This window comes from Capra hircus, chromosome 27 (genome assembly GCF_001704415.2).
Source record: "Capra hircus breed San Clemente chromosome 27, ASM170441v1, whole genome shotgun sequence".
NCBI lineage: Eukaryota > Metazoa > Chordata > Mammalia > Artiodactyla > Bovidae > Capra > Capra hircus.
The window spans coordinates 12,632,485-12,643,395 of record NC_030834.1 but is presented as its reverse complement, the minus strand read 5'-3'; positions in this window follow the sequence as shown (position 1 = coordinate 12,643,395).

The following is a 10,911-nucleotide window of genomic DNA, read 5'->3' as shown; positions in this document are numbered from 1 at the left end:
AGAACATAGCCTTTTAAAATTGTGAATCACTTATCCTATACACCTGTAACAAATAATATTGTCCAACAACTAAAAGTTGAAGCGGCAACTTCCATGATGGTCCGGTGGTTAAAACTCCAAGTTTCCACTGCAGGAGGCCTGGGTTGAATTCCTGATCAGGGAACTAAGATCCCACGTGACATGCTAAGAGTCCACAAAAAAAAAAAAAAAAAGCTGCATCATGGTCGGCTAGGTGTCCTCTAGCTCCTCAGAGACCAAAGAAGAAGAAACTGGCTCACAGAATACAGCATTTTAAAAGATTTTCTGAAGACTGGCTAAAATCGGAAAGCGTCAGACACACAACTTAGCGACTGAACAACAACAAAATTTGAAACAGGGAGAAGCAGTCACCTGCACATAGAAATCAAATCCAGAGACTAACACAGATAACATTGTCTTCTCTGATGGTCTGAGAAACTGGGGCCCATTCTATGCTGTTTGTCGGAGAAGGCAATGGCACCAGACTCCAGTACTCTTGCCTGGAAAATCCCATGGACGGAGGAGCCTGGAAAGTCGCGGTCCATGGGGTCGCTGAGGGTCGGACACGACTGAGTGACTTCACTTTCATGCACTGGAGAAGGAAATGGCAACCCACTCGTGTTCTTGCCTGGAGAATCTCAGGGACGGGGGAGCCTGGTGGGCTGCCGTCTATGGGGTCACACAGAGTCGGACACGACTGAAGTGACTTAGCAGTAGCAGTATGCTGTTTGGGATGGTTTAAATGTCCACCTCTCCATCGGAAAGACCACATGGTCTCTAAAGGTCCTCCCCAGACCTCGGGTTCCAGAGCCTGTATTGCCATTTCAAAAGCCAAGTATGACAGCGTGTTTGCTGAGGGGTTGCTGTCACAGCTTCTCTCCCTGAATTCATTTAAACTGGAACATGGGCATTATTTGTCCGTTTCTCTTCAGCGTCAAGTAACCAGTCTACAACTTTTTTTATTATCTTTTTTTTTAAATCCTCCCAAAAGAATCACAGTAAACTCAAAGGGAAACAATTTTAAAATCCATAAGTGTTTTTTCCCCCACAATTCAGGGCCTTAGACTACAGAGGTGAATGTTTTAAAAGCTTGATGGCATTTACGGTGAGAACGTATACTAGATTTTTAGAAAGTTGTTTATAAAATCTGTTTCTCTGGGTATTTGATTTTCTAATCTCTTTTCCTCTTTGTCCTTGCAAACCATTGGAGTGATTTAAAGACAGTTACTGGTGATGAGGTGACTTTCAGGGATCAGATAGTAGGGAAAAATGAAAGGTTAAATTAGATGGTTGGTGTCCCAGAAAGAGGAAGAGAAGAAACGAAAAAAAAAAAAAAAAGGAGGAGGAAAAGGTGGAATAAAATTCACTCAAAAGTACAGCTGTGTTTAAAAAAAAAAAAGCAAACATGATAATGAGACTGGAATCCTCATTGTCTTTACAATCCTTTTTTGTCTTCTGTTTTCATAAGGTCACAAAATATTAGAGATGAAAAGTCCCCTAGAAATGAATCTGCAAGAAATCCTGTCCTGCTTCACCTTGGTCTCCTCCGGCTCCTCTACAGAGAACATGTCTCAATAAAGGTTGTGTAATGAATAAGGTGTAGGGGCAAGACGCATGTTCATTGAGCACTTGCTTGGTGGGGTCACTCTGCTAAGCTTGTGTCATGGGTCACCGTGACTGGTCCTGACGGCAACTCTGAAGAAGAGACGGACTCCGTTTTATCCACAAAAAAACTGAGTTCAGTTGCTTTCCCAAGATTACAGTTTAGTGATGAAACTAAGACTCAACTTGGGTCAGCCTTGTGCCGCTGCCACCCAATCTCGCCACCACTCTCCTCATTAACTCGAAAGATTAAATCGCTCTTCTGATACTTTTGGGGGGAGCTACACTCACATACACCATTGAGGTGGGGAGGCTGTCCTTGCAGTTCAAAGACCTCACCTATTAAATGAAGATTCTTCTACTTATTGTCATAATGACCTATCACCCGGTCTGTTGAGTATTTATGGTTTTTAAAATGTTTTCTAAAAAGCATATCTTCAACTTCATTATGGTGCAGTGGTTAAGAATCCACTTTGCTATGCAGGGTGCTTCAATCCTTGGTCAGGGAACAAAGATCCCACATGCTGCAGGCCAACTAAGCTAACACGCCACAGCAAAGACCCAGAATATCCCCCCCAAAATTTTGTAATAAAAATAAAAAGCATATCCATTTAAGTATGTTATGCTCACTCAATCCTTCCTCTATACAACCCTTCACCATAACCCTTATCACCGTTTAACCTTGCTCCTCCCACCACCGACTGCTGGCTAGCACCTTCCAACTTTGCATCTCTACAAGAAGCATCTATGAGTATATTCACACCGTGAAGGGCTAGTCATGTTTTAATTTTTATCACTCTGGCAGGAGGAGAAATTATCAAGTCCAGAGACATATTACTTGAACACATTTACTGCAACCCCAGTTTACAGGAAACCCAGTTTTGTGTGCCTGGTAAATGGAAACTTCCCCAAAAGAAGTCGATGACAAGGACCCTAGGTTTTGTTCAAAGTAATTTTCCCAGAGCAAACGTGAAACTATCTTAGTCTCCCAGGGTCCAGGAAGACAGTGAGAAGAGAATGAATGTTGCCCTTTCTTTCCAGAAGGCTCAAAGTAAGCCCAGTCATAAGACAAGCTGGAGAGCAAATTTTAGACCCTTCTCCAACAAAATAGCATCTCATTCATTAAGCTGAATTAATGTTTGAGAATCTTTTAACAGTCTAGCCATACAGCCAAGAGTATTTTCCTTAACAAAATCCAGCTCTTTCTACTTGCCCAAAGCACCTAGCATTTCATCATCCGACTACTAAACTCAGTATTTTATGGAGTCAACTTCTGTGTTACTTGGCGCCTCATCCTGTCTGTGACCTTCATATAGCCCAGATGTGGACACATAGACCTAAGAAATAGGCTAAATGTGTTTGGGGCCCAGGCTGGACTGTCTGAAGCTGTCTGGGCTCTCCTTCCAGAAGCTGGCTCCTGCCACTGGGGAGACTGTGGTGTGGACAGTCAGATCCGAGCCTTAAGTCCTAACTACACACTCGGATTTGTAAATCAAGTACAATAAGAAAGAATCCAAATATCTCATTTTCTATTGGTTATATATTGAAACCTTACTTTGGATTTGCTGGACTATGTAAAATGTATCGACTTAAAAAGACGCATAGGCTGAGAGTTGCCAGTTAAGTTTTATTTGAGGCAAAATGCTCACTGCGTTAGGGGAGGCATCATCTCAGACAGCTCTGCGAGACTGCTCTAGAGAGGTATCTGAAGTGCTGCCTCCCCAACTACAGTCCGCGTTTTGCCCCAAATAAAGCTTAACTCACAACTCTCACGTTGTGCACCTTTTTTTAAGTCAAAAGTTAGAGCAACCGACAAAGCGACCCGTGGGGCCCTAAATGGGAAACCTTGAAAAAGAAGGGCTAGCTTTGCGGTGTAGAGCTAAGATGGCACCTGGCGGATGAGATGAGGGCGTGGCCTAAGTTATTTGTTAAAACTTTTGATTGGCTCTCTTGATTTCCGTGCACGTGGACATCGGGTGATCACCATAGACTCTTGTTACAATGAAGCGCATGACGACTTGACCTTTAACTTGATTGGTGCAACTATGGCATATTACAATTTGACCTTTAATGTGATTGGTCCAACCCTCACAAACCCCCCCCCAACCTTGCTTGCCTTTATAAATGAAGAGTTTGTAGCAATAAAGCGGAACTGCTTAGACGGAGAGCCTGTCGCGTGTGATTGTCTTTCTGGCTCATTGAGGGGCTGGGTTGGACAGCAGGCTCACCTCTCCTTGGAACCCCTTGGCTTTGCTGAGGGAAGTTCCACTGCCTCTCTCTTTCTGCGGAGCGCCCCCCACAGCGACCCAGAGTGGACTTCCTTCCTTGGCCTGGACTCCACGAGGAACTGGAGCTTTGGTTCCAGCAGTGGCCCCTTGCGCCCATCCGCCTCCTCGGGGAATCCAAACAAATTTGGGGAAGTCTCTCCTGGTTCTCAAATCTCACATATTGGTTGAGATGCTGAGTTTCATTTGGCAGTGGAGCAAGTTACCTGCCCCCTCTCAGCTGGAAAGATATGGGGGAGCGGGGAGCCAGTGAAACATCCAGGGCTTACCTATGGTCTAGACACTGAGCGGGGCTCGGCTGAAAGATGCCAAGAAATTCCCACCCAGTGGAAAGGTACGCATGGGAGGTTGGCTGAAAGATGCCAGGGGAATTACCCACCCAGTGAAAAAGTACTGGGTGTGTGTATGGGGAGGGGGGTGTTGCTCCACTGAAAAAAAAAAAAAATCGAGGAATACCCAGGGCCCAGCTGAAAGATGCCGAGGTCACCCCTTTGTAGGGGACTAAGTGGTCTTGGCTGAGTAGTGAGATAAGAGGCTGATCTGACTACCTCAATTCGACTGCCTTTATAGAATCTGTCGGGATAAAAATGAGAATGTATGAGAGCTTTGCTGTGAAAAAAAAGACTCCTCTTGACTGGTTGCGCTTTTCTCAGGGGACTGAGAAATTTATGGGGATGTTGGAGGCCTAGTCCTCATGCAGTGGTCCCATAAGGAAACCCACTCACTAATTAAACTACTTGCTGTTCCAGGGGTGACAAATAAGAACTGACCATTCAGCCATCAGAGCAGCCACAGTGGTCTTGGACTGCTGGAGGCAGAATCCGAGTCACGTAAGACAGGCAGAAACGACTCTGGGGTGACCCCTGGGGGAGTTAAGCTCACAAGAAGCCCACGGGCCCAGCATTTAGTTTCACTAGTGACTTTTATCCCTGATCAACTTAAAGTGGGAAACAAAATCTCTCAAAAACAGAAACGAGGGGCATCAGAAAACCAACCACTGACTAACACTCCAACCAGATTCACATACAATACATATGGTGCGCATACTTGCAAGTACCTAGTTAACTGGGGAAATTATACCTAAAAGAGATCTCAACCTAAAATGGATAAATTGGGGCTCTTTTGATATTTCAAAATTGATACTTTTGCACACACAATTAGAAAAGGCTGGCCCTGCTTACTTTGATATCTAGAAGTTGCCAAAACAGGAAATGATAGAGTAACATTTTTGAAGGGAACCAACTTCCCCTATAGTTCAGCAGTAAAGTATTGGCCTGCAATGCAGGAGATCCAGAAGTCATGGTTTCCATTCCCTCATCAAGAAGATCCCCTGGAGGAGGTTAATGACCAAAAAAAAAGATGTAAAACTTGAGAGTTGCAAGTTAAGTTTTATCCGGGGCAAAATGAGGACTGTAGCCTGAGAGGCAGCAGCTCAGATAGCTCTGAGAGACTGGTCCAAAGCAGCAATGGGGAAAAGTCAATATATAAGGTTTTGGTGAAGGGGGAGTTTAATACCATGAAGCACTCACTTTACGAAAGGGTTTTTTTTTCCTTTTTTTTTAGTCATGAGGATCTGATATCACCATGAAGGAATTCAGTGCTTCTCTAGATATGAGAAGATGAAAGGATTGAGATCATAAAATCTGTTACAAAAAACAGCCAACTATTTAAAGACCTGTCCCACCAGATTCCCTGGAGCACAGAGTGCCTCACTCCACCCTGAACTGCCTCCAGGGTTGTTGAAGGTCAACAGCTGTAGCAGCATGAGGTTCAGTCTCCATAGAGGCAGATGGCAAATGCCTTTGTTGTTCACTCCTTGGCAATGCTCTTCAGTTCAGTTCAGTTCAGTCGCTCAGTCGTGTCCGACTCTTTGCGACCCCATGAATCGCAGCACGCCAGGCCTCCCTGTTCATCACCAACTCCTGGAGTTCACTCAGACTCACGTCCATCGAGTCCATGATGCCATCCAGCCATCTCATTCTGGGTCGTCCCCTTCTCCTCCTGCCCCCCAATCCCTCCCAGCATCACAGTCTTTTCCAATGAGTCAACTCTTCTCATGAGGTGGCCAAAGTACTGGAGTTTCAGCTTTAGCATCAGTCCTTCCAAAGAAATCCCAGGGCTGATCTCCTTCAGAATGGACTGGTTGGATCTCCTTGCAGTCCAAGGGACTCTCAAGAGTCTTCTCCAACACCACACTTCAAAAGCATCAATTCTTCGGAGCTCAGCCTTACTTCACAGTCCAACTCTCACATCCATACATGACCACAGGAAAAATCATAGCCTTGACTAGACAGACCTTTGTTGGCAAAGTAATGTCTCTGCTTTTGAATATACTATCTAGGTTGGTCATAACTTTTCTGCCAAGGAGTAAGTGTCTTTTAATTTCATGGCTGCAGTCACCATCTGCAGTGATTTTGGAGCCCCCCAAAATAAAGTCTGACACTGTTTCCACTGTTTCCCCATCTATTTCCCATGAAGTGATGAGACTGGATGCCATGATCTTCATTTTCTGAATGTTGGCTCTAAGCCAACTTTTCACTCTCCTCTTTCACTTTCATCAAGAGGCTTTTTAGTTCCTCTTCACTTTCTGCCATAAGGGTGGTGTCATCTGCATATCTGATGTTATTGATATTTCTCCCAGCAATCTTGATTCCAGCTTGTGTTTCTTCCAGTCCAGCATTTCTCATGATGTACTCTGCATATAAATTAAATAAGCAGGGTGACAATATACAGCCTTGACGTACTCCTTTTCCTATTTGGAACCAGTCTGTTGTTCCATGTCCAGTTCTAACTGTTGCTTCCTGACCTGCATACAGATTTCTCAAGAGGCAGGTCAGGTGGTCTGGTATTCCCATCTCTTTCAGAATTTTCCACAGTTTGTTGTGATCCATGCAGTCAAAGGCTTTGGTATAGTCAATAAAGCAGAAATAGATGTTTTTCTGGAACTCTCTTGCTTTTTCCATGATCCAGCAGATGTTGGCAATTTGATCTCTGGTTCCTCTGCCATTTCTAAAACCAGCTTGAACATCAGGAAGTTCACAGTTCACGTATTGCTGAAGCCTGGCTTGGGGAATTTTGAGCATTACTTTACTAGTGTATGAGATGAGTGCAATTGTGTGGTAGTTTGAGCATTCTTTGGCATTGCCTTTCTTTGGGATTGGAATGAAAACTGACATTTTCCAGTCCTGTGGCCACTGCTGAGTTTTCCAAATTTGCTGGCATATTGTGTGCAGCACTTTCACAGCATCATTTTTCAGGATTTGAAACAGCTCAACTGGAATTCCATCACCTCCACTAGCTTTGTTCGTAGTGATGATTTCCAAGGCCCACTTGACTTCATATTCCAAAATGTCTGGCTCTAGATTAGTGATCACATTATCATGATTATCTGGGTCATGGAGATCTTTTTTGTACAGTTCTTCTGTGTATTCTTGCCACCTCTTCTTAATATCTTCTGCTCTTGGTAAGTGCCAATTTGTAGTTGACAGGGGCATGGAAATTCACTCCAGTATTCTTGCCTGGAGAATTCCATGGACAAGAGGAGCCCGGTGGGCTACAGTCCATAGGATCACAAAGAGTCAGATATGACTGAGCATGCACGAACCAACAGAAATTGCTTAAAACTATATCACAACTAAAAGGGCTGCTAGCACTGACTCTGCCAGGTTGCAGGTCTAGTGAGACTGGAAACCCACGTTTGGCATTTATGCCTTTTGACTTTTGATTTCTGGGCATCACTTTACCATCTTTTGGGAACACTCTTGCCACTTGGGTTTTGATTTCTGGGCATCTCTTTGCCTTTTGTTTTATTTAGAGTGTGACTCCTGGCAGGTGAGGTTCTGGTTTGGTTTGGTATGAGCGTGCAAACATCTGGTGCAAACTTCTCGAGCCAATGTGGGAAGCACTTCCTCTAAGGTTCCACACTCCACCTGGGAACCCCTTGGGAAAAAAATTTTTAATGAGTGGTCACCCTAGCTATGATTCAGTGACAAGAAAACTGGCCTAAAAATATTAGCTCTCTATTGACACAGGATAGGAAAATGGACCCAAGTTCCCTTATCTCTAGGGTTTTCTCCTACAATCAACAGCCTGGGGCTGATCAAACTAAGACCCCCACCCCCCCACATCCTGAGAAGGACAATCCCTACTGGAACCAATCTGCCCTTGTTATCAGAGCCAATTTGAGCACTCTTTGGTCTAAATGTTGGCTATAAAACTATGACCACAGAGTGGGGAGCTTGCTGAAACTCATTTCCATTGAGTCAGTGATGCCATCCAACCAGCTCATCCTCTGTCATCCCCTTGTCCTCCTGCCTTCAATCTTTCCCAGCATCAGGGTCTTTTCCAATGAGTTATCAGGTGACTCTTCGCATCAGGTGGCCAAAAAAAAGATGATTTTTGACAGTGTGGTCACAATAGTCTTTAGACTCCAGAGAAAGCTTGAAGAACTTATCTCTTGCTCTGAGGTAATAACTCCTTCTATGCCTTGAGACCAGAGCTCTCTGGATCACTTATTTAGACCATCTAAGTCCTGAAACCAAAAGAGAAAAAAAGGGAAGGAAGCATTTTAAAAAATTTTTTGTTTCAACTGTTATTCACAACTAGTGAGTTTAATATTGTGATATCTGCTTCATAACTAAGTTCGGAAAACAAAGCTGTGAAATATCTTTTGAATCTATTTGTATGTCTCTTTGCCAACAAAGGTCCGTCTGGTCAAAGTTATGGTTTTTCCAGTAGTCATGTGGATGTGAGAGCTGGGCCATAAAGAAAGCTGAGGGCCAAAGAATTGATGCTTCTGAACTGTGGTGTTAGAGGACTTTCGAGAATCCCTTGGACTGAAAGGAGATCCAACCAGTCAATCCTAAGGGAAATCAGTCCTGAATATTCATTGGAAGGACTGATGCTGAAGCTGAAACTCCAATACTTTGGCCACCTGATGCGAAGAACTGACTCATTGGAAAAGGCCCTGATGCTGAGAAAGACTGAAGGCAGGAGGAGAAGGGGATGACAGATGAGATGGTTGGATGGCATCACCGACTTGATGGACATGAGTTTGACCAAGCTCCAGGAGCTGGTGATGGACAGGGAAGCCTAGTGTGCTGCAGTCCATAGGGTAGCAAAGAGTCGGATACTTAACGACTGAACAGCAACAATGAGCTGTTAGATAAACTCTATTAAGAATAATTATGCTTTAGGAATGTCTGTCTAATACAGTCGCTCCAGATTAGGGTAACTTTTATTGACTATGCCAAAGCCTTTGACTGTGTGGATCACAATAAACTGTGGAAAATTCTGAAAGAGGCAGACCACCTGACCTGCCTCTTGAGAAATCTGTATGCAGGTCAGGAAGCAACAGTTGGAACTGGACATGGAACAACAGACTGGTTCCAAATAGGAAAAGGAGTACGTCAAGGCTGTATATTGTCACCCTGCTTATTTAAATTATAGGCAGAGTACATCATGAGAAAAGCTGGACTGGAAGAAACACAAGCTGGAATCAAGACTGCTGGGAGAAATATCAATAACCTCAGATATGCAGATGACACCACCCTTATGGCAGAAAGTGAAGAGGAACTAAAAAGCCTCTTGATGAAAGTGAAAGAGGAGAGTGAAAAGTTGGCTTAAAGCCAACATTCAGAAAATGAAGATCATGGCATCCAGTCTCATCACTTCATGGGAAATAGATGGGGAAACAGTGGAAACAGTGTCAGACTTTATTTTGGGGGGCTCCAAAATCACTGCAGATGGTGACTGCAGCCATGAAATTAAAAGACACTTACTCCTTGGCAGAAAAGTTATGACCAACCTAGATAGTATATTCAAAAGCAGAGACATTACTTTGCCGACTAAGGTCTGTCTAGTCAAGGCTATGATTTTTCCTGTGGTCATGTATGGATGTGAGCGTTGGACTGTGAAGTAAGGCTGAGTGCCAAAGAACTGATGCTTTTGAAGTGTGGCGTTGGAGAAGACTCTTGAGAGTCCCTTGGACTGCAAGGAGATCCAACCAGTCCATTCTGAAGGAGATCAGCCCTGGGATTTCTTTGGAAGGACTGATGCTAAAGCTGAAACTCCAGTACTTTGGCCACCTCATGAGAAGAGTTGACTCACTGGAAAAGACTGTGATGCTGGGAGGGATTGGGGGCAGGAGGAGAAGGGGACGACCCAGAATGAGATGGCTGGATGGCATCATGGACTCGATGGACGTGAGTCTGAGTGAACTCCAGGAGTTGGTGATGAACAGGGAGGCCTGGCGTGCTGCGATTCATGGGGTCGCAAAGAGTCGGACACAACTGAGCGACTGAACTGAACTGAACTGACTGTCTAAGGGTTGTGATTGTCAACTAAAAATGATGCACAACTTTAGAGCTACAAGTTGAGTTTTATTTGGGGCAAACTGAGGATTGCAGCCTGGGAGACAGTACCTCCTCCGATAGCTCTGAGAGACTGCTCCCAAGAGGCAGTGGGGGAAGCTCAATATATAAGATTTTGTCGAAAAGTGAAAGAAAGTGAAAGTGAAGTTGCTCTGTCGTGTCCAACTCTGCGACCCCATGGACTTTAGCCCACCAGGCCCCTCCATCCATGGGATTCTCCAGGCAGGAGCACTGGAGTAGGTTGCCATTTCCTTCTCCAGGGGATCTTCTCGACCCAGGGATCGAACCCAGGTCTCCCACACTGTAGGCAGACGCTTTACCATCTGAGCCACCAGGGAACTCACTTTACAAAAGATATTCAGCCAGTATCTGTTGTCCTCATGAAGGGATTTAGTGCTTTTCTAGATATGATGAGATGCAAGCAGCTGTTGACCTTCAGCACCCCCTGAGGGAGTTCAGGGTAGTGAGGTCCTCTGTGCTCCAGGGAATCTGATGGCACAGGTCTTTAGATAGGTGGATATTTTCAGGAACAAGTTTTATGATCCTGATCCTTTCATCTCCTCTTATCTAGAAAAGCATAAAATCCCTTCATGGTGGCATCAGATCCTCCTCACTAGGGGAAAAAACTCTTACAA